The sequence below is a fragment of the Schistocerca serialis genome, chromosome 6 (assembly GCF_023864345.2).
Source record: "Schistocerca serialis cubense isolate TAMUIC-IGC-003099 chromosome 6, iqSchSeri2.2, whole genome shotgun sequence".
Lineage (NCBI taxonomy): Eukaryota > Metazoa > Arthropoda > Insecta > Orthoptera > Acrididae > Schistocerca > Schistocerca serialis.
Genome location: NC_064643.1, coordinates 387581247 through 387600323, shown reverse-complemented (window position 1 = coordinate 387600323; position 19077 = coordinate 387581247). Strand labels below are relative to the sequence as shown.

Below are 19077 nucleotides of genomic sequence, written 5' to 3'. Positions count from 1 at the left end.
TACGTATTTCAAAATAACGCCTTCAGTGATAAAGACATTCATAACAACAGAAACCGACTATTTGGTGGAGTTGTGTTCTCTTCATATTTACGTTTGTATGGCGTCACACGCCACCACTTTACGTCGTGGGACGAAGTCGCCATCGGGTATCGGTGGGTTCAGCTGACCCGCAGTTTGTTCATGGATTACCTATAAAATGATGACATTATTTGCGTTAATAACAGAATCATTACATTGTTTTACTGGTTCTTTGAGGCACTTTATCTTTAAAGCTTGAATTTCATACAGTATACGAATGTTTTGTAAATCTATGTGGAGTTATGAGAATGGGAACTTTACTTGGATGAATTCATTTAAGGCAGAACTGTGTAGATGTCTATGGCATCCAGGAAAATATGAATTTGCAATAGACATTTTTTGTTTACCACTGTATGTTGCCGTTCAGTAGGTTAAAGTTTACTCTGCTGCTACTATTCTCAACATAGTTTATCATCTAGTAGACTTACAGCTCAAAGTGATGTAAACCACAGGCCAATAATTACAATTAACACAAATGCGTATGTAAAACTGTGAAGCAGTTGGGCTTTTATTTGGACATGAGAATATACTGTTATTAGTATCTGATGGATTCCTTATTGAAACGTATGTTTTTGATTGTGTTTGATAAGTTTAACTGTTTGTACACCAGTACTGCATATCTATCTTGTTTAGGCTATTTCTACAGTCTCTCCAGGTTAGAGAAAAAATTTTTAAAAGCATTGTGTTGCATATGAAGAGAAGTGGCAAGTGCAGTAATTGTTCATTGTTCGAATCATTATTGAACACTTGCTGGTTTTGTACACAAACGTTTATGATGAATAAAATGAAACTGACGGCTGTCCTATCCTCAAAAATGGGCCCGGTATCGCAGTCAGGCATACCACTGTGATATGTTGGCTGTGGAAAGGGTACATGCACAGAAGTGAATATTTGAATGCAATCAACAATGAATATTTTATTTGTTCATGAGTCCTGATGCATGGAAGTGTACTGCATCACTAATTATGTGAACCAGTGTGGAAGTGGGCTTCATTGTAAAACTCATTGTGAGACCTTTTTCATTGGTCAGTTGTCTGTTGGAATGCTACACAGTTGACTTTGTCATGATCATAATCCTTTAACCACAACTATTTTGCAGAGATGACAGTTCAAACTCTTGTGAAATATTCTAGAAACAGAGGTATAAATTAACTAAGTGGTGACTTCTTGAGAGTGATGAGGGCTGGTTGTCAGTAATTGTCTCACTGAACCAAGTTTGCTTTTCAGTCAGTCGAGTGATTTCTTGGAAGTTCTTCATCTGTAAGTGTCTTGTATTGTGGCAAAATTCAACCATTATATGAAGTATTGAAATAGTGATGAAGTAATTGCTGTTTCACAAAAGAACACATTTAATAATAAAGCAACTGTTCAAAGTCACTTTGTCCAACCTACAGGAATTACCAGTGTATCATGTTGTTTTAGATCACTAATTTAGTAGGCCTATGTCTCATAAAATGTGTAAATGTTTGATAAAAGAAAAATATAGTTTTTGAAAACATGATACTGTGAAGACATAAAAATGTGAAAAGAAGAATACTAGTGACCATCAACTTCCACACTTAATATGGTGTCACCATACCTATGATAACTGCAAACTGCTGTCTGAACAGTGTTTGTTAGTGAGAGCACAGAAATTGCACCAGCTGAAATTTCATATATTTGAAGCATTGTTGATGTAGCTGCAGCTCTGTGGTACAAAAAAAAATCATCAAACCTCCCACCTTTGCTGGGGCCAAGCAGTGTTAACTCCACAGAACACGGAGTGTTCCAGTCAGTCCTCTTTAAACTACATCCAGTATTGTGATGTTCATTGAGGGAATAAATTGTACCTCTTGGGGTAACATGACAGTTTATCATTGCATTGTGTGTCAAGTTTTTCATTCCCATTGTAGTGTGTTAAAATCATTGCTAAGACAAATGTGTAGTTTATTTAGGTATGTTTAGCTAAATGTTGTACATTCAGACAAGAATGCTCCATTTAAATTTATAGATGAAAGTCTATGCGAGGTATTAATAACTGATAGACAGAGTTTATATCTCATAAAACACTTGGAATCTGCACAATAACACAGAATTATGCTGCTTTACATTTGTGTTCAATTTAAGCATTGTATTATCAGTTCCATAAGTGTTTCCATTGTGCTCATCCTTCACTGTGTTTCACAAGTAATAAGTTTATCACATTCTATGATCTGGGTCATTTCCATTTGATGAGTGCCAGTATTAGCGTGTTCAGTTGAAATACTCCTTTTTTTTATGTATGCTGGTTCTGTTAAATCCAATCTCATTAGGTTCATTTGAGCAGTTGCCAGAGCACCAGACAATAGGCCGTAGTGCGCATGCGCAGCTACGATGATGTAAACAGCCCGTGCTTGGTGCTTGCTCTGCTCACATGCTTTTCGTCACATTTCTGCATAGAATTTCGTATGTGGTGGGGCATCACATGACCGCGTGCAGCTCTGTGGCGTGTTGTTGAGAGGACCTAGGGAGTTGTACCTGGAGCAATTGTTTTATCAGTTCTACCCAGATAAGGAATGCAAATAAGGAAGCGGTTCTTGGCATGTTATTCATTTCAAAACTATACTCTACAGCTCGAAGTACCATAACATTTTGCTATGTGGTGACTTTGAGAGATTTTTTTATTTTTATTATTCATACTCTGCAATATTGTTATATATCATTTCCAATCAGGTTTACATCTACACGGCACTGCAAAAAGATAGTAAGAAGGAATAAAGATTTCTTGGGGGGGGGGGGGGGGTGGAAGAGGTTCCTTGTGTAGCTTACACCAGAACAAAGGACAATAGATTTCATGACCATTTCAAAATGTGTAAAAAATTAACAAGGTTGTCTGCAAGGCAAAGAAACTGTACAACTAACAGTTTATATTTTACTCTAGGAATAAATATAAAGCCATGTGGGGAGTTAAAATGATAAAACACGGTATGCTGCCAGTCTACAATTTACCATAGAACAGCATTGCATAAATTCATCATGTAAACAACACAGATTAAGAAATAACTTCAGGCCTAGAGGAAGTACTCGACAAGTGTCTTGTGATCGAAAAACACAGTTTCACGGAAGACAGATTTGTAAAATTCTGCTACAGCTGTTAACATATTTGAAACAAAATATTTTGTTCAAAACTACTTACCAAATTTGCCTGCTTAGTCAGCTTCAAACCGATTAGCACCAATAGTGCGGAACAAACCACTTCGTTTCAATTAAACTAACTGCCTCAGCGGAAAAAAATTAATATAAGCAAATTTATCCACAAAACTGACAGCAATAGCTTCATTAAGACATTAATGGTTGATTGCTAATAATGTGGAAATAATATAAAATCAGAAAATTGAAACTAAATTATTTTAATCTTTCATGATTATGAGAATGTATATTAATTCACTTCATGGCTCCCGGCCACAGAAATCTGTTTTGTTTTCATTTGACATGAGCTGTAAACAAAGAGACACCAGCAATATCACAAAACATACACACAGGTCACGTGGAGAATGACCCCCCCCCACTATAACTCAGCTTGCTCTGTGTGTGCGTGATCTGGCAGCTTGGATGTGCCAGAAAAATTTTTCAGGGTAACTTCTGACTACTTGCTGCTACTGCTCTTACAGCAAACAGCCACATTTCGAGTAGCCAGAAGCGGGAGAAGGCACTGCTCATACACGAATTCAGCTCTGTGCATGCATATGAGCCCGTTGGCAACTGCTCAAATGAACCTATTGACACATTGTTTAGTAGACTTCTGCATTTAGTGTTGTAACCCTCACTTTATGGCCAACAAATTAGCAGTGTGTAACAACAAATTAAATTGTATGCTGGTCCACAAAAACAAACAATAAAAGTACCTGATTGAAATTCATTTAAGTCCAAACACGGCTACTTCATTATAATGTTAAGCATAGTTCCAAATATGTCCTATGGTGGTGGAAACAACATGGTTGTCAAAAAGAAGTACTATTTTTAAATGGTATACCAGCTCGTGGAGTGCAGGTAACTATTCCATCACATACAAGAGCCTGATCTACTGGAAGACGAGAGACTGTATCCACATTAGAATGTCGAGCAGAAGTGTGGTAGTGAATAGAATATTGGACATGTGTCAAAGAGAATGCCCATAGATGAATGTAATTTGCTCTGGCAGTTTTGTGTTCGAAAATTGATCAGAGTGGTTTGTGGTCAGTAATAAGAAGAAATTTGTGGCCATACGAAAAAATGCAAAATTTATGAACACTAAACATGATGGCCAGTGTTTCCTGTTTGATTTGTGAATTATGTTCTTGGACTGAAGTAAATGTTTTTGACATAAATGTGGTTGTCTTCTCTGTACTATCTGTTAACTTATAAGAGTCAACAGCCCCAGTGCCATGTTGGATGATTCTGATACTAACACCAGTGGCAAGTGGGGATGATAAATTATGATAAGATGTCAACCAGAGGGCTGATTTTAATTTCTAAAAAGCCAAATAGCATTCTTCTGACCATTGAAAGGGGATACACTTTCAGTGGAGACAATTTACGTGGTGGTCATAATAAACATAGCATACATAGTAATGTGCTTTTTCTGGAAATACTTGAATGTCTTTATGGATTTAGGCACAGGCATGTTCTAAATGGCCTCTACATATTCTTTGGTATGCTAAAGCCCTCTTCACCACTGCGTGCAAGAAGGTGTATTTGGAAAAATTACACTTTATATCTTTCTGTGCAGAGGCTGCAAAAACGAGATGTAGATTGTGCAAACGTTTTTCCATCATGCACCCAGTGACCAGAATATCATTGAGCTAATTCTCACAATATCAAATCCCTGCAATAGCCATTGTAAGAAACATCTCAAATATGGCAGGGGCACTGAGGTGCCAGAAGGCATGATTTTTTAAAGAAGTAATTGAAAATAGCCTTCACAAGATAGATTTTAGAAAATAATCTTCCTGAAAGGTTATAAAAAAGCTCAGTTGGACAATGCAAGGGATGAGAAGCAGTATCTGCTTGCACAACTAATGGTTTGCCTTATGTCTCCACACAACAACAAGAGCTGCTAGGCTTCCTAACCACTACCATGACAAAGCCCACTTACTATAGGAAATTGTGGACAATACCTGTTCTGTTTCAAATCCATCTAGATCAGTCTCATATTTAATGGCCACTGAAATTGGACGAACTTCGCAAAATAATGGGCTCCATGTCATCATTAAGACATTGTGGACCTGAAAGCCTATTGCTTACACCAAACCTGTTTCAAGCAACAGTGCAAATTGTGTACAGAATGTATCAGTGGCTTCACAGGATACTGATGAGCTGACGGAGGGCACTTCATTATGCAGTAAAAATCCAAAGATTGAAAATGCATTGTGATCACCGTCAGGTGCACCACAACGAAAAAGAACAATGTTCGAGAGACCTGCTTACATGTGAGTGTCTGTTGCACACAACCTAAAAGTGGCACCTCATGGTAATCATTTGCCCACAACTTCAGTTGCACTTGGCTGAACGAAGGAGCACCCATATTGAAATACATGGACTGATTCATGACTGAGACCACTTTGGACTTCGTTACAGAAACCCACTGCGCTGTATGACGATGACTATGGCTGTGGTCACATGTGAAAAGTCAAAAGTACTGAAAAAGTTTATTGTGTAGCTTGTGATATTTCAAATACACATACAGTTTGTAACACTTCAGCCGGGGAGGGTTCAGAATGTCTTAAGGCTTGCTTGTGGACATCCTTATCCAGCACTAAATGAATCGCTACATCACATATTGAATTTTTCGCATATGATCTCTCTCTCTCTCTCTCTCTCTCTCTCTCTCTCTCTCTCTCTCTCTCTCTCACACACACACACACACACACACACACACACACACACACACACACACACACACAAAAGTCCTGTTGACAATTTGGAAATATAATATCCCATTTAATAATCACTTGCCTGAAAGTGCAGTGCAAGGAGTTTTTGATATATGGCCCAGTCTTCTTGCTTCTTGTTAAATGGCTAAAATGCTGGGATGGGTGACTGCTGCAGCATAGAACTAATTAATGTAAATGACCAACTCCTGATTCTAGTTTAGTTGTTGCTGCCTATGCATGCATGAAAAAAATTCTTATTCCTATTAGTGCTTGGCTAATCAAAACTCGGACCATCTCATCACCAATGCTATAACCCTCTCTTTATGGCCAACAAATATTTATTCAACAGAAAATTAGCATCCTGTAACAAAAGACTAAATTGTCCATTCAAATAATGAAAGTTCCTGATTTAAAAATTACTGTAAGTCCTAGCACAACTGCTTTGTTGAGCGTGCATATTGGAATATTATAATATTAAGCACAGTTCCAATTGAGTCTTATGGAGTGCAGATAACATGGGCACCATTCTAAGCAAGCCAGATAGTGTCTGGGAAACAGCAGCGGTGCTTGTAGTTCGTAGGGACAAAGTTGGGTAATAACAATTAGTGAAGGAAAACCCGAGGTGAACTAGCTGCCAGGCCTGTAACCATATTTAATGTGACTGGCCCACGATAACGGTGACTTCCCTTCATAGATCTCGGGCAACTCCACAGGTTCACCTGTCACCAAAGCCAATTTTCTTCTATTCACTTTCATTGCCATCACTAGCTCACAACCAAACTAACATTTGAAATTAACTTAGACTTTGGGCTACAATGTGGATCATTGTTTTATGACATTAGATTCTATACAATCCACAAGAGGCACTATTGCAGCTGCCATTTAGTGTTGCAAACTTTACTTTGGTCCAGACTTAGGTTTAACATTAGCCCAAACACCCAATCCAAAAGACTTCGGATGGTCAGTCTTCCTTGAGATGCTGCAGAATAGTTGTAACATAGCACACATAATTAGTGAGGGTATGTTTTTAACTGTAAAGCATGAAGAAAGAACAACTGAGAAGGATGGCTATTTCATAGACAGTATGTTGTACATGTAATTAAAGGAACAGTTTAACCCATGAAAGGCTGTCAACTGAAATATTCCTCATAGAAACTGCTATGCCTACTGCATTTAAGAGCAGAATACGTCTGTCACTATCTGATGGTGACCAACTAACGTAGTGTTCTGAATTAGAACAGAAGCATTGTGATCTTCAAGATACTGTAGTCATGGAAATAATAAAATCAAAACGAGATTGGAAAGCAGTTAGCCCTACTGACATAGTGAATATTTTAAGAAAGGTAACAAGGGAACCACAGAAGAAGCACACCAATCTTCCCGGTGTTAATTACTTCAGGTTTCATCTCCTTTAAAGTATTTTGCATTTTTGTTGTATTGTGCTGACATCTAAGACCCAAGAACGTTTGGTAATGTGTAAATTGTTAGTCTCCCCATGAGATGGTAATGTCATACTAATTCCCAGACATTGTGTGAGTTGCAATGATAAACATCCTGCATGGAGCTGAGTGTTCTAAATTTATTGAGAACAACAGGATGACAAAGAAATGAAAGGCTTGAAATATGTGCAAAATGCTGAAGCACAGAGGAAATACTGGGCTTTATAGCCACATATCTTAGAACTTCTTTGCAGTGACAGTGAAAAAGTTGACACAGAAGATGTAAATGATGCTGGATCCAGTTCATCTAACTGTAAAGCCTCAAAGTCTATTACTGAGGCCAAATAATCGCCTTTACCTTAGACAGAGCATGCCTTAGTGGTTCTGTCCGAGGCATCAAATTGCGGCCTTCCAACTCAGCATATGAAATTTGAAGTTCTCATTAGATAACTTTAGTGGTTCTGTCAGAGGCATCAAATTGCGGCCTTCCAACTCAGCATATGAAATTTGAAGTTCTCATTAGATAACTTTAGTCGTTTATACTGTTTCCCCAATTACTCATTTTTGGAAATTTTAATTGTGTGACATGCTATGGATCTCTCCCTCCCACCTGCTCAAAATATCAAGGTATTGAGAACCTTTTAGAAGCAGAATTATGCCATCTGAATGGAAGGCAGAGCACATACTTCATCTCTGCTACAGGGTCATTCTTGGGCACCAATCTCTCAGGATAGTCTCCCACCCTCACTGACACTGCTCAACAGGATATGGCCTACAGTTTGCACTCTAGTGACTACTGTCTGATGGATACACCGACAATTTTAACAGAACCTGAAACGAAACAATCAATATGGATGTTAACAAAGGCTAACTGGACGCTTTAAACCAGCTGGTTGTTTTTCAGTGTTTTGACTATGTCTTTGAATGGGTGGAGAATATTATGATTGTGGTCCTCCAGACTACTGACCTAATTCCCTGGTGGAGTGAGAAGTTTGGCTCTACAATCGGGGTTATGAGGCAACTCCGTAGATTATGAAATGTTTACTAACTGCAGAGAATTTCTCAGCTTTGTTACTAGTAAGAGCCAAACACTGGTGAATTAATGAAACCAACAAGGCAGCATGATATGATTTCTGGTACACTATCCGTAGTTTCATAAGGTATATGATACCATTAGGTGAATTCCTCAATGGGGTGGGAGCTGCCCAGTTACTGATGTAAGACACAATTTATTTTTTGTTATTGACTAGAGAGACTTTCTTTGGATAGTAAGGAAAGATTTCACTCAGCTGTCATCATCAACCAGGATACCTGCTTTCACAACTACAGGCAGTTACTAAGATGATTATTTTGGACTTCAACTATAACAATGAAGATCTATACAGCTACACTTTCCCCATGTGGGTTATGGATTCAGCAGTGTTATGGTGTGACAAATACAATCGTGTTCAGAAAAAAAAACAGAACACCTGGAATGACTAGAGATAGCATGATCATATTCACAGGACATGTAATTAGTATATTTGGCATAAATGATTAGCAATTGAACCATGTCAGCCCGCGGGTTCAAGGTTAACATCGATATCACGACACAACACCACCAACTGGTAAAATGTGCCTGCGGCTCTAGTTGTCACTATAAACTGAAGGTAACTGATCAGTGTGACTTGAGTAGACATATCAGAATGCCTCACAGATATATACATGGACCATACCATCAGATCAGTGAGTTTGAAAGAGGGCGCATTATTGGCATGAGAGAATGTGATGCATCCATCTGGGAAACTGCTGCTTGTGTGGGACAAAGTGTTTCTGCAGTGCAATGGGTGTGTGCCAAATGCTTCATGGAAGGCTCTAGAACACGCCAAAATGGGTCTGGTCACACCACCCAGACCTCCTGCTGAGAAGATCAACACCTCATCTGCGTCCTCCTTGGCTCTGGTGCAACAGTGGAACAGTGTTACACATTGTACGCTATCAGGGGTGACAGTCCATCGCCATTTGTCATGGCATGGGTTAGATGTGTGTCATCAACTTCTCTGCCTATCTTTGACAAATGTGGAGAAACATGCTAGATGGCAATGGTGTATGGACCAACGTCACTGGGCACAGGAATTGCATGAGATAGTGCTTACGGACAAATCCAGATTCTGTTTGTTTGAAAATGATGGCTGTTTTTTGGTTCACAGCAGACAGAAGGAGCAGCACCATAGTGACTGCATTTGCACAGGACATACAGTGCCAACTCAAGGCCTTATGGTGTGGGGTGCTGTTGGGTATGCCCACAAATCGCACTTGGTGCGTGTCCAGGGCACTCTGACCAGTGTGACGTACATGAATGACATCCTGCAACCCGTAGCCATTCCCACTCTGCATAACACCCCAGATGCCATTTTTCAGCAAGACGATGCAAAACTACATGTTGCTGCATGAACATATGCCTTCTTGGTGTCACAGGATGTCAGCCTTTTGCCCTGGTCCATCAGGTCACACCAGATGTGTCGCCAATTGAAAGTGTGTGGGATGTGGCAAAACGATGGGTGCAGCACTGTGACCCAATACTAATCTCCACAGATGAACTTTGGAACCAGGTGAATGTACCATGGATGGCTATACTACAGGACATCATTCGCACCTTATTCGCATCGATGCCATCATGCATGGAACAAGTTATCCGGACCTATGGCAGATCCTGTGCCTATGAGGCAACAGGGCACAAGCTGAACCCAGGTGACTGCAGAACGTACTAATGTACACATCCTGTGAATATGAACATCTTATCTTTGGTTGTTTAAGGTGTTTTGTTTTTTCTGAACATGAGTGTAATTCGTCTAGAAGCCATGATCTTTTCCACCTGGATGACAAATTAAGGGTAAAGAATAATTTAATGAACACAATATGTACTGTCTTTACTTAAGAGATTGTATGTTGTATTAATAATGAAAATTGAATTATGAAGTTCCGGCAAGCTGGAGTAGTTTGGATCAACAACTTCTGCTGATCAGTAGAACGAAAAACCAGTCCAGGTTGCTACTTTTTATATTTTATACATTTGATGACAAGTTACGGGCTGAGAAAATGGGTGTCGGGCCAAGTCTAGTCATTGAATCACTAAAAAGTAAGAAATTTGCAGGTTGGTCTGGTTTTTGGTTCTACTGAAAATTTAATTGTATTTTATGTGGACTGCATAGATGATGTGACAATGTGTTTGCGTATGCGGTGAGATAAGCTTGGCAGCTGATAAGTGTTTTGTGCTAGCCATCAACTGCAAGAAGATGGAAGCCCTCTTGTCACAATGATCTGCACAGACTATAAATAATACTGAAAAGTTAACAACTATTCTTGTTAATAATATCAGTGTAATGTAGTACTGCAAACTGTCAGTTGCTGTTAAGCGGTATTGGTATGAAGTTGACTTTTATCTATTAGAATGTCACATGTACTTCATATATAAGCCAGTTATTGTATGAAACAGTGGAAAATCCAGGTTGGAATATCAACAGTATAATGAAAAGGATAGATTGCTACTCACTGTAAGGATGACACATTCAGTTGCAAACAGGTAGGACAAAGCACTGAGCTTTAGACCGTAGCCTTCTTCAGAAGAAGACGACAAAAAAAAAAGTGTGTGCATGCATGCGTGACCACTGTCTGCAGCTGCTCTGACCAAAATGCCACTGAAATGTGTTGAATAGGTGCATCAATCTGGAGTGGGTCAGAGAAGGGAGAGGGATAGCAGGGTACAGACAGCAGAAGAGAAATCAACACTGCCTGGCAGAGCATGTAGGGGCTGGAGGTGGCAGGGAAAGGTTACGAGCTGCAGCATCGTGAGGCTGTGGGGAGAAAGGAAGTGGAAAGGAGAGGAGCGGGGAACAAGAAAGATACCAGTCAGTGCAGTGACAGAGAGCAGTACACAGTAATGATGAGAGGACATGAATTGGGAGGAGGTGATAGGGTAGAGTGGGCAGAAACAGTTAAAACAATTGGGTGGAGAGTTTGGGGACTGTAGGTTACCGTAAGCTGAGACCAGGATGATTTCAGGAGTGGAGAATGTGTTGTAAGGATAACTCCCATCTACGCAGTTCAGAAAAGCTGTTAGTGGAGGGGAGGATCCAGATGGTGCGGGATTTGAAGTAGCCATTGTAGTTGAGCATGTTACATTCAGCTTCATGTTGTGCTACAGGGTGGTCCACTGTGCTCATGGCCACAGTTTGGTGGTGGCCAATCATTCATGTGACAGCTGGTTGGTAGTCATACCCATATAAAAAACTGAGCAATGTTTGCAGCAGAGCTGCTATATAATGTAGCTGCTTTCACAGGTGGCCTGGCCTATCATGGGGTAGGGTAAGACTGTGACAGGACTGGAATAGGAAGTGCTGGGTAGATGGATTGGGCAGATCTTGTACCTGGTTTTTCCATAAGGATATGATCCCTATGGCAAGAGTTTGGGATTGAGAGTGGCATAGGGGTGGACTAGCACATTGTGGAGATTGGGTGGTCAACAGAACACCACATTAGAAGGGTTGGGAAGGATCTTGAGTAGGTTGTCCCTGATTTTTGGGCATGATGATAGATGATCAAAGTGCTGATGAAGGATGCGGTTCAGTTATCCAAGTCCAGGTTGGTACTGGGTGACAAAGAGGCACTCCTTTTGAGCTGGTTCTTGGGGGATAGTGGGAGGATTGGGGTTATGTGGGGATACAGCATGTGAAATCTACTTGCAGATGAGGTCTGGGGGATAGTTCTTGTCTGTGAAGGTCTTTGTGAGACCTTCAGCATACTGGTTAAGCAAGCCTCATCACTGCAGATATGCAGGCCACAGGTGGCCAGGCTGTGTGAGAGGGATATTATGTGTGGGAGGAATGGCAGCTGTTAAAATGCAGGTGTGAGTAGAGCCATCCGAGTAGAGGTGGCCAATGTCCAGGAAGGTGGCACGCTGGGTTGAGGAGGACTAAGTGGATGGGAAAGGCAGTGTTGAGGTTGTGAAGGAATGAGGATAGGGTGTCCTGGCCCTGAGTGCAGATCATAGACTTATGACCACAGCAGTTGAGTCCCATAGTGCTCAGAGCCATTTTTTGCAGATCATAAAGATATTATTGGAGAACCTGAATGAGACCTGGGATTTTGGATTTTGAAAAACTACAAAGATTTCCTCTAGATAGCACTTAAACAAGTTGGCTTAGGAGGGTCCAATGTGGATGCCCATGACTGTGCCACAGACTTTTTCTTTTTGTATGCCTCCCCTTGAGAGGAGAATTAATTGTTTGTTTTAGTACGTTTGGAGCCTGAAGGATGTTGGGAGAGGTAGTGTTCAATAGCAGCTAGGTCATAGATGTGAGGAATGTTGGTGTATAGGGAAGTGTAGTCAATAGTGACAAGTAGGGATCCAAGAGGTAAAGGGTTGAAGGGTTGGGGATGGTGGATAGTGGCTGAAGAAAGTGGTTGGTGGCATCATTGACAGCATGCCGTTTCATTATCAGGCATGTATCACTGTCAGAAGTGGTTACACCCCATACCAAGCACGATAACATATTGTCGGAATGTGTGCGCAAATATGTTAAGCTGGAAAAGAACGTTTTTGTCTACTGTTACGCATGTTGCAGTTTTTTATGTTCTTTATATTGTTTTATTTAGAAGATTGCAGTGGTATTTTTCAAGGAAAATACATTAATGTCTATAAATATTGAATCCAATTTGCAGCACATTATTACTTGTCACACAACTTAACAAACACAGCAGCTTCTCATGTACCTAACAGAAATTTTAAATCCCTGAATCTAGGTATTCAAATAATTTGTAGAATGAGTAGCTAATGAGGTATGTTTTTAATTTTCTTTTGAAATGACAAAGATTTTCAATTTCTTGCTTTACATTAGACAAAGGCTTGAATACCTTACTGCCAGAGAACATAATTCCATACATGGAGGTAAAGTCTACATGAATCTCTTATATTTTTACTATGAATATGTATCACTGTTTTAGTCAAAACTGATTTTTATTGTTAGCAACAAAAACGATTAAGAAGTAAATGTATTGGAAGACCAGTGAGAATTTTAGGAACATTAAAGAAACTTCTGATAGGTGTATGATTATCTACTTTACACAGTAGTCTTACTGTTCACTTCTGCTTTACATGCACTGCCTCATAAGAAAATATAGAGTAAAAATATGCAAAATAAGCATTTGCACTTACCTTTAGGTTAACACAATGGAAGATGCTTCTATGGACATAACATGCTGAACTGAAATTCTTGACTAATTTATCCCAGTGTTGACTTCATTTTAAGTTGTTATCCATCAGACACTAAGCAATTTTACATTCTGTGCTTCATTCAGTTTCTGATTGATAATGTCTGCTTCTGATGCCAAAAGGTCACTGTTAGATGGTTTGGAATTGCACAATATCAGTCTTGGTAAGGTTAAGATTTAAACTGTTGGCTATGAACCCCTTGTAGGTCTATGCAGCTATCATCTTAACTTTGGCTGCTAGGCTGAGTTTGGGCCTTTGATTAGTATATGCCTGGCCTTCGCATACATTACAATTCCTGAACTGTCCTTTAAGGTCATTGGAATTCTTTTATGTTGAGTGTGGGCCCAGTACAGATCACTGAGACACTAATCTATCCATTGTACACCTGTAGTCTGGCCGGGATTTCAATAGAGGTTTGTAAAACTGAAGCAAATGTGCCTTGTATAACACACAGGACCTGTTGGTAAGAATATTAAGATGTTGTATGCCTTCAAGGACCCCACCTTCAGGTTTATTAGGTGCTGTAATGATGATGATATGTAATCACATGCAGGCTGTGAAACTTCACTAAATCCTTAATATTTAGAGTGGTGTCCCTCATTTGAACTATCTCTCTCTCTTGCCTCCCCCCCCTCCCTCTCTCCCCCCTCCCTCTCTCCCCCCTCCCTCTCTCCCCCCTCCCTCTCTCCCCCCTCCCTCTCTCCCCCCTCCCTCTCTCCCCCCTCCCTCTCTCCCCCCTCCCTCTCTCCCCCCTCCCTCTCTCCCCCCTCCCTCTCTCCCCCCTCCCTCTCTCCCCCCTCCCTCTCTCCCCCCTCCCTCTCTCCCCCCTCCCTCTCTCCCCCTCCCTCTCTCCCCCCTCCCTCTCTCCCCCCCTCCCTCTCTCCCCCCTCCCTCTCTCCCCCCTCCCTCTCTCCCCCCTCCCTCTCTCCCCCCCTCCCTCTCTCCCCCCCTCCCTCTCTCCCCCCTCCCCTCCTCTCCCCCCCTCCTCCCCCCTCCCTGTCTCTCTTTTTCCCTCTCTCTCTCTCTCTCTCTCTCTCTCTTTCCCCCTGGATGAGATTAGTTTTTCATTCCATAGATCCATGCTGAGGAGATTCTTGTGGATGTGGAACATGCAATTTTTTTAGCTGGAATAACAATACTAATAGTATGAGTATATACAATACATCATTTGTTTCTATTAAAAAATGGTCAATGGAGTAGAATGAGTTGACCACTAGTAAGTCTTTCAGGCTCTTTTAAACTGATCTTTATTTGTTACTAAATTTTTTATGTTTGCTGGAAAATGATTGAAGATGGGTGTTCCTGAGTAGTGGACTCCTTTTGGAACTAAAGTAAGTGCTTTTAAGTCCTTGTGCAGATCATTTCTGTTCCTGGTATTGTATGTATGAACTGAGCTGTTTGTTGGAAAAAGAGATGTATTATTTAGGACAAATTTCATTAAGGTGTAAATATACTGAGAGGCAGTAGTTAGTATGACCAGTTCTTTGAAGAGGTTTCTACAGGACATGTGTGAATTTACTCCACAAATAATACGTATTACACGCTTTTGGACTCTGAAAACTTTTGTTTGACTTGAAGAGTTACCCAAAATATTATACCATACGACATTATGGAATGAAAGTAGGCAAAGTATGCAAGCTTTTTCATTTTTATGTCGCATATGTCTGCTAACACTCGAATTGCAAATACAGATTTAAGGCGTTTCTGCAGTTCTGTGGTGTGCTCCCCCCCAACTGAATTTATTATCAAGTTGTAATCCCAGGAATTTAAGACTGTCAACCTCTTCTATCTGCTCTTCTTCATACTTTATGCATATGCTGGGTGGAAACTTCTTACAGGTTCTGAATTGCATACAGTGAGTCTTTTCGAAGTTTAATGTCAGTGAGTTGGCTTTAAACCATTTATTAATATCCATGAAAATATCATTAGCAAATCTTTCTAGAACTACACTTGACATACTATTTATTGCAATACTTGTGTCTTCTGCAAACAAAACGAACTCTGCTTTGGCAGTGTAACTGATGAGACATCGTTAATGTACACAAGAAAAAGCAATGGCCGTAAGATGGATCCTTGTGGAACACCACATGTAATTTCTTCCCATTCTGATGATGACTGATGACTTAATTCACTAGTCCCTTGCACTGACACCCTTTTTTTCATGTTAGCGAGGTATGACTTGAACCATTTTGCAGCACTGCCTGTGACACCATAGAATTCTAATTTATTTAAAAGGATGTTGTGGTTCACACAATCAAATGCCTTTGACAAATCACAGTAAATACCTGCTGCTTATAATTTGTTATTTGATGAATTAAGTACATTTTCACTGTAGGTGTAAATAGCCTTCTCGATATCAGAACCCTTCAGAAATCCAAACTGTGTTCTTGATAATATGTTATTTGTGGTCAGATGGTTGTAGAAAACTCTCTGCAGCCCATTTTTTCCACCTGAAAATAGTTACAACTGCTGTGTTATTTTTTCGGAGTCAGAAGAGGGTCAGAGAACCTGCAAAACTGTGCATAAATAAGGAACATTGTACTAAATGTCTTATCATGGATGTTGTGCTATTTATAGCAGTGATGAGGAGTGTTGCAGTTCTAGAAGTACACCATTCTGCTTTTACAATCTTTCAGACAAAAGTTTGTTGACACGGTATCTGCAAGCCATTGGGATTGGAAGGAACATATGAGTATAGGCAGCCAACCAAGCCCCATTGCTTATGCTGTGCGAATGTATTGTGCCTTCAAGCTTCAGTAGGAAAGCCTGTTGTGTAGATGACCAGAAGGACCAGGTTGTTGATCGTAGAGCAATAGCTCCTGCATTTTCGTATTGTGAGGAGTTAAGTAGCTACCTGGTGTCTTGTATCCAGACTAGGCAGTGGTTGACTGTTCATTCTGAGGTTTTTTTTCCACATAGCTCATTAAGGCAACACTTCTGTAATTACTGGGGCACATTTGATCCTTTTGCCTGCTTCATTTACTGCATTTTCTCCTTTCATCAATTAAATTCAATATTTCTTCTGTTACCCAAGGATTTTTACTAACCCTCTTCTTTTTACCTACTTGATCGTCTGCTGCCTTCACTACTGAGACGTTGACTGGAATACTCTCTTTCAAATTCTAAAGGTGGCAGGGGTAAAATACAGGGAGCGAAAGGCTATTTACAACTTGTACAGAAACCAGATGGCAGTTATAAGAGTTGAGGGACATGAAAGGGAAGCAGTGGTTGGGAAGGGAGTAAGACAGGGTTGTAGCCTCTCCCCGATGTTATTCAATCTCTATATTGAGCAAGCAGTAAAGGAAACAAAAGAAAAATTTGGAGTAGGTATTAAAATCCATGGAGAAGAAATAAAAACTTTGAGGTTCGCCGATGACATTGTAATTTTGTCAGAGACAGCAAAGGACTTGGAAGAGCAGTTGAACGGAATAGATGGTGTCTTGAAGGGAGGATATAAGATGAACATCAACAAAAGCAAAACAAGGATAATGGAATGTAGTCGAGTTAAGTCGGGTGATGCTGAGGGTATTAGATTAGGAAATGAGACACTTAAAGTAGTAAAGGAGTTTTGCTATTTGGGGAGCAAAATAACTGATGATGGACGAAGTAGAGAGGATATAAAATGTAGACTGGCAATGGCAAGGAAAGTGTTTCTGAAGAAGAGAAATTTGTTAACATCGAGTATAGATTTAAGTGTCAGGAAGTTATTTCTGAAAGTATTTGTATGGAGTGTGGCCATGTATGGAAGTGAAACATGGACTGTAAATAGTTTGGACAAGAAGAGAATAGAAGCTTTTGAAATGTGGTGCTACAGAAGAATGCTGAAGATTAGATGGGTAGATCACATAACTAATGAGGAAGTATTGAATAGGATTGGGGAGAAGAGAAGTTTGTGGCACAACTTGACCAGAAGAAGGGATCGGTTGGTAGGACATGTTCTGAGGCATCAAGGGATCACCAATTTAGTATTGGAGGGCAGCGTGGAGGGTAAAAATCATAGGGGGAGACCAAGAGATGAATACACTAAGCAGATTCAGAAGGATGTAGGTTGCAGTAGGTACTGGGAGATGAAGAAGCTTGCACAGGATAGAGTAGCATGGAGAGCTGCATCAAACCAGTCTCAGGACTGAAGACCACAACAACAACAACAACAACAACATTTGATCCTTACAGGTTTGAGGAGGAGTAGTATAATTGTCTCCTCTAAAGAGTTAGGAAATTGTCCTGTTTGCCATATTATACTACAAAATTGTAGAGCCATGTCTTTTGTTTCATCAGCAAGCTGAATGAGCATGTCATACGAGTACTTGATGTAGTCCTGACTGGGCATGGTACACAAGTCTCATAAGTGTTAAATCAATTTCCCTATTAGGAAACAAACAGTAATAGGGCTTAAAATTGTTGGATCTTGAGTCTGGTCCATCCCTCTCCACAGTCACATAATGGTGGCATGATGTTGAGTCCAGTCAGACAGCGGGGGTAGTGTTGGCTGTATGCTGTACCAAAATCTCATTGCTTCTGGATAGTAGTTTGTGATATGTCTTCCAGTACAGTTGCTATAAGTGTGCAACTCTTTTTATCTGAAATCTTTCAAACAGCTTTCTACATTTGTGTTGAGTTAGTGAAATAGTTTGGGAATACTTGTCACAACCTTTCGTAACCCTGGTCACTGGTTCATTGCACCTATGTCCACACGACCCAAAACACTGGAAGGTTCTCTGCATATAGGAGGCATTTGAATCATGGCAGAGTAGTGAGCCTGTCCCTGGTGGCTGAGTGGCTCTCAAACTCCACCAGGGAAAAGGATGTTTATGTATGTGGCTGATGGTAGTGGAAGTGATAAATGATGAGGTGAACCGCATTTATAATGTTATCCATCCCCTCCTGGATGTTGTTGCAGTGTTCAAATACAGTCAGTTTGCTGTACAGCATCCCCTTAGCCGTGCTAAGATTCCATTTTGAAAGCTTTCTTCATAGACACTGTTAAGTTAGTTAAATGTATTCTGATCAGTAAGTACTCAATGGATTGCAGTCACACCTGGCTGGAGGTGGCTATACAGTGGACTTTCATGTGCAAGAAACTCAGCATTGGTGTATTTCGACATTATGAGGGCCCGTGATATCAATTGGGGCTATATAAACCTCGAACAGCTCCATCAGTGGAACATTCAGGAAGAAACTGTCATACATTTTCCCTGAATTGCAGACTCTCCAGATTTGAAAAGGAAAGTGTTTCTCATGGTAGTACCATAAACATAAGCATTTATAGTTTCACACTTGTTGGGAGAGGGAGAGGGAGGGAGAGAGAGGGAGGGAGGGAGGGAGGGGGGGGGGGGAGAGAGAGAGAGAGAGAGAGAGAGAGAGAGAGAGAGAGGGGGGGGGGGCGGGGGAGAGAGATAGACTTCACTAGGAAATAAATGACAGAATCATCTGCAAACTA

The 19077-nt window shown here is 40.4% G+C and overlaps 1 protein-coding gene across 1 annotated transcript in view; it reads left to right on the top strand.

Annotated features, from left to right (window-relative positions):
* The window catches only part of LOC126484435 (probable 39S ribosomal protein L24, mitochondrial), a 53833-nt gene that overhangs the window by 394 nt on the left and 34362 nt on the right, over positions 1 to 19077 (top strand). The window lies entirely within an intron of this gene.